General features: G+C 44.4%; 1 pseudogene; it reads left to right on the forward strand.

The window, feature by feature from the left end:
* Window positions 1-281: 281 nt before the first annotated feature.
* On the forward strand, window positions 282-5,059 carry LOC113631558 (oligosaccharyltransferase complex subunit OSTC pseudogene; annotated as a pseudogene).
* The last annotated feature ends 789 nt before the right edge of the window (window positions 5,060-5,848 follow it).

Below are 5,848 nucleotides of genomic sequence, written 5' to 3' on the forward strand. Positions count from 1 at the left end.
CAAGTGCAAGTGGGGCTGGAAGAGTGTCCCTAGGAGAAGGTATTAGAAAGGCTCAGAGCAGTGTCTGTGATGAGGGCCCCGGCCAAACTGCAGGGGAACTAGTGAGTCAGCGAGGGATCAAGGAGACAGCAAGCGACTGTATAATGAAGGGTGGCTTGCAATTTCACGAATGTGTTTGTTATCAAGAAGCGATTGCCAGTTAATACGTTTCTAATTTTAATGTCTTTTAAAAATTATCTTAGCTGGTTTTGGGTGGTGTGTAGGGTTTGAGAGCTGCTTCTGCTGCCAAAAACATGGAGACTTTGTCCTGAGTCCCATGCTTAGTACTCCGATGTCCCAACTTGAGCTAAAGAAGCCGCCCTGGGTTCCTGGCCACGGCGGCCTGCGCGCTGGTATTTTACGTCTCATCACCAGAGGATTAATTGATGACATCACTGTGGAACCTCCCAGTGTTGGCTCCGTGACTGATGAACATGGGCCTCGGAGGCCTGCCGGTTTCTTGGCCTACAGAGCAAATGGACGATATACCATGAAGGACCGCAGACAGCTTCCTGTTTACAATGGGAGGTTTAGGTTTCACAATCCTGGGCCGATCCAGTGCAGCAAACGTTCCAAAACTCAATAGATTTCTTGTTCTATTCGTTGGATTTGTGTCCTATTGAGTTTTTCATGGCTAGAGTATTCATGAGAATGAAACTGCCGGGCTATCTGAATGTTAGCCTGCCTTTTGAGAAGAAATCAGTGGATAATGGATTTGCTCCTGTTAATGAAGTTTTAAAGGTTGTATCAATCCTCTAACATGAAATGTGGGAAAGAATGAAAAGCAGCAGAAAAAGAAGCATCTGTGAAAAGATAGGAAACATTAAAGCTTGGACTAGAATGCTTTCTGCGTATGGAAGAGATAAGCTTATCACAGTATTTTTGTCCTGCTGACCTATGGTGACATACTGACGATGTTAACTGGCATGTTCTTAGTTTTTTGTTTCTTAAAGAAAATATGCTCCATTTCTACAACTATGCTACTAAAAACAATGATCTTTCTTACAACGCCCTTAACGTTCTTTGGAGATGCCATTTCTGATTTTCAGAAATTAAGGTAAAATCAGGAAGCAAGATCCCATATGCTGAGAACCCTGGATGGCTGATCAACTTTACCTATGGTGCTTTGCCTTTAAACAGTGGGTGGTAGTACATGACTTCAGACGTGTATCTAAGACTGTTTCCTCAACAGTAAGAAAGGAGCAGAAATAAATAATTTTTTTCGAATTAAAAAAAAAATTACCCCTGAACATATCAATGAAAACTGAAGCACCTCTCCATTGCTTTGCTGTCTCCTTCCTTAATGCAGAATTGGCCACAACAAACACTGCGGGCCTTTCTGTTCAATATTTGACATTATGGATTTTCCTACATTTCCTTTGTCTACAGACACTCTTCCGGAGCCATATGGCCTGCAGAACCACCTAGAAAGTGAAGAGGAAGCAGGGGCCCTCCATCCCTCCTGGAGACTGGGTGGCCCTGCCTGGGGGCCTTCGCGCTAGATGTGCCCATTGCCTAGAACCCTCCCTTGTGGTGTCTCCCTAGCTAACTTCTCTCCTCCCTCGAGTCTTCCACCATCACAGTAAGACCTACTGTGACCATCCTGTAATACTGCAGCTGGCCCCCTGCCCCCAAACTGCAGGGGCTCCTATCTCCCTTTCCCTGCTCTATTTTGTTCTTTTTTTCCGTAGCAACTGTCACTAGCAACTGTCCATAGCAACTGTCATAGCCACTAAGCCAGTAATACTACTTATGCTTACCTTTAGTGTTTGCTGCACATTTCCCCCCTGACTACTATATGGCAAGCTCCTTGAAGGCAGGCATCTTTATTTTGTCCTCTGACTTATTCCAGGTGCCTAGAGCACTTGTGGGCATCTAGCAGGCCCTCCATTCATATTTTTGGAACAAAAACAAGGGAGTTCTCCCAGGTGGCTGTGACTCCTTCATAAAACAGGAAGGGCTTTTGCCAAGCCTTGGAAGATGGGCAGGCTTTCCATAGGAGAAACAGGGGAGACAACCAGGTAGGGGAGCAACATGAGCAAAAATGCTGGAAGATAGGAGGAAGGAAATCATTTGGGAAGCAGTGAGTAGACCGATTTGGTGGTACCCAGGGTGTGTGACATCAAATACCAGGATAAGAGGTGTGGACTTTCTTTCATAGACAATGGGAGGGAAGCGAAGGACTATGGAACGGGTTCTGAGCAGGGAAGGTACTTGATGCCCGTAATATTTTAGGAAGATGAATCTGGAGGTGGAGTGCCTTTGGGTGGGAGTGGCCCCTTCCGGGAGATTTTCCTAGATCCCCACCCCCTGTGTCCCCCACCTCATGAGCCCTCTCCATCAGTCTGAGGATTTTCTGTGCCCCCATTTTCTTTGTGTTCTCACTGCTCCTTACTAAGCAGAATCAGAATCTGAAGGTGTGTTGCACAATCTTAGATTTGGAGGGAGGCAGCTTTAGCTCTGCCTACTCTCCTTTTTCTAGGTGAAACTGGGGGAGCCATTACCCATGGCCTCTGGTTAGAAATGGCATGCAGCACTTGGAATCCTTCCTCCTGCTTCTCCATCTTCAAATTCATGCCATGTTCCCCAAGAGGGATGAGTGAAGGCTTTGAGATTTCCCTAAGCAACACTGAAATTCCAAAGGAGGAAAGGCACAGAAGACCTTTGCCCAGTACATCAAGAAGGTGGACAAATTTAGAGCTGGAGCCTTGTGTTACAATTGCAAGTCAAACTCCAAGAGGGGTAACCAGCTTATTAGCGCAGGCACCTGGAAACTGACTTTTCTGCCATCTCTCCAAGCACACACACACATGCATGCACGCACACACATGTGTGCACGCTCTCACATACACACATCTACTGGGCCATAGAAAGATCAAGGCCAACTGCAAAGCACCCATTCCCCAAGACTCCTAATTTATATTGGGAACTAGCTGTAAAGCTCCTCCTGGCCCCCAGCCTTCCCTTGCAATGATAAAGAGCATGTCACATCACACTAAATGTGACACTTAATCAAAACCCATCTTCTTTAACAAATCCTTAACCTCCAGCACAGGAGAGTCACCAAGGCCAAGGGACGAGACAGGGAGCCGACTCAGGTGGCACATGCTTTGATCAAGATGATACAGATTTCCTTGTATTTCACTTTCATCAGAGTTGTAAAATTCCAGATCTGTCCCCTTTTTGATTTGACAACAGAACATTTCAGTAGAGGTTGACACCAAAAAAAGACGAGGACTTGTTCTCTCTTCAACTGGGAGTAGGCGATAATTTCTCTGAATCCTCTTCAGTGATCGCCAGAGCTTCTGATCTTCCCATAAGCAAGTTTTGCAGGGAATGTGGTTAAACTGAAGCGCAAACCTGGCTGGCATCTGGTTCCTTTCTTAAGTGGTATCTAAATGCCCTTAATCTATCGGCCCTGGAAAAGACCTCCCCTTCTCTGCTTCCTTCCCTCGGTCTTTTTTTCTGAGACTTAAATCCTCGAGTGAATTCTTTCGCCAGATTTCTGGGGCAGGAAATTTACTTCCCTGGCACTCAGTACGTTAGAAACTTCTGGGGTTCCAGCAACCGTTCATTTCTATAGCATGGCCCATGGCTTTTCTCATGACCTATGTGGGATTTTGTTTTTAAATTATTTAATCACAGCTAGTTCCCAATAGAACATATTTCCATCTGTTCAATAGACAGTTATTGAATCCTAATTATGGATGATGTAGGTGTTATGAATCAGAAAGATTTACTTCTGCTTCCGAGAAACTTTCCATCTTGAATTATGATGACCTAATAGTAATAGTAATGGTAGCATGTGACAGGTGGCTACAAGAATTCCAAAGCACAGATCGTTCATGCCTCCAGTAAGTATTAAGCATCTACCATGTGGCAGACCCTGTTCTAGACACTGGGATACTGCTCTGTACAAAATGGATAACATTCCTGCCTGCAAGGTGCTTATATTCTAGTTGGGGCTGGGCTGAAAATGGGGCAACATTTTCAACTTTTGTATATTTGGCTTTGAATGGCTTACAACTTTATCCATTGACCTTCCCCAATCACCTTTTGTAGACTGAATTTGGACTTTCATGTACCCACCGACAAGTGAAACGTCTGAGCTATTGCGTGACGTCACACCAGCCCCATTTGTGTAGTGTCAGTACCCTTATTATTCACTAAAAATGAGCAGAAATTTGAAAAACGAAAGTGTGTAAGTTCTCGTGAACTTATTATAATTGAGACAAAGATGGAAACCACCAGAAAGGAAAAAAGGAAAATGAGAGAACCTATTTAAAATGTTGTAGGAATATCACATATTGAGTCTCACAAAGTAGAATTAGTAGAGTTAGGATTTTTCAAATGTATTTTTGTTTCTGTGAGAGTAGTCTTCCTTATAACATGTGTTAGCAACAGCTTGGGCAGGTTCTCGGCAACAGCACTCTCTAGGCACCACCTCTACACGGGCAGGCCTTTTTCTACTCGGGAGGGCTGGGTTTGGGGCGGGGACCCAGAAAGGACCAGGCATGGCCCGGCACCAGGAAAATGCACTCACCTTTTACTCAGGACTTAAAGGAAAATAGAATATCCAGCATATTTCAGAGCAGAAGGAAAAAGATGGTTTTCTAGAAAGGACTGCATTTCAGCCAGAAAGAGGAGATCAGAAACTAGCAAAGAATCATCTCCTTCCCAAGACCAGGTTAAGGCTAAAGATTGTAGACTAACCTGGAATGGGAAGGTAGAAGCTGGGAAGGTGGCAAGGGCCAGAGCTAGGAAGAGAGTAAGTGTCACACCTGCTTTGACTCTTCTAAGTAGAGGCCTCACCCCCTTTGCCCCTGGAGGAGAGGAGACAGGCAGAAGATTATTCCTGAATACAAGTCTGTGAGGGAGTCAGCACAGGACGACAGTCAGCACACTGATGGGATGGTGTGGAATGTTGGGAGTGAGGGCAGCAAGAGCCATCTGAAGCTGGAACAACCAGAACTTTACTTTGTGGTTCCAGTGGCTTATGATCTGTGTCCTACTTTCCCTCCTGCAGGCCCCAAACTGCTCGTGTAGCAATGCAGCACACACGGAAGGAAACCACAGCCCTAAAAGCCAGCAGGAGCTGGAGCGAAGGAGGCTGCATTTGTCCTGGGAGACAAGCTCTCTCCACTTCTGACATGGCAGACGAGCTGGGAGGTATGCTACAACCCCTGGTCAAAGCTTATAAGGGTCATCTTCCACTGGCCCCTCTCTGTCATCTCCCCATTATACCTGAGACCTGACTCCTGGTTTGACCATCGGATTAAGAAACTTAGTGCAGAATTCAGCCACCATCAAGGTTGGTAAATAGGTGTTTGATTCTGTGAGTTGTTGCGATAAAAGTCTCTATTTTAAACTTTTTATTATAAGAAAATTTTCAACATACATAAAAGTACAAAGAATCGCAAGTTGTACACCTTAAACTTACACAATGCAATATTTCACTTACATCTCAATTCTAAAAATTAATTTAAAAAATACAATTTAAAAAAACTCCTCTTCCACCATATGATAGACTACTATGCAGCCATTAAAAACTTAAAAATCATTTTACTAAAAAAAAAAAAAAAGACTCCCATATACCCATCATCTAAATTTAAACATTAACACCTTGCTATATGCTATAGACTGAATGTTTGTGTCCCATCCCAAGTCATGTGTTGAAACCCAATCCCCACTGTGATGATATTAGGAGGTGGGGCCTATGGGAGGTGATTAGGTCATGAGGGTGGAGCCCTCATGAATGGAATTAATGCCCTTATAAAAGAGAACCCAGAGAACTCCCTCACCTCTTCCA

Source organism: Aethalodelphis obliquidens, unplaced genomic scaffold (assembly GCF_003676395.1).
Source record: "Aethalodelphis obliquidens isolate GAN/ISIS:26980383/991018 unplaced genomic scaffold, ASM367639v1 scaffold2, whole genome shotgun sequence".
Taxonomy (NCBI): Eukaryota; Metazoa; Chordata; class Mammalia; order Artiodactyla; family Delphinidae; genus Aethalodelphis; species Aethalodelphis obliquidens.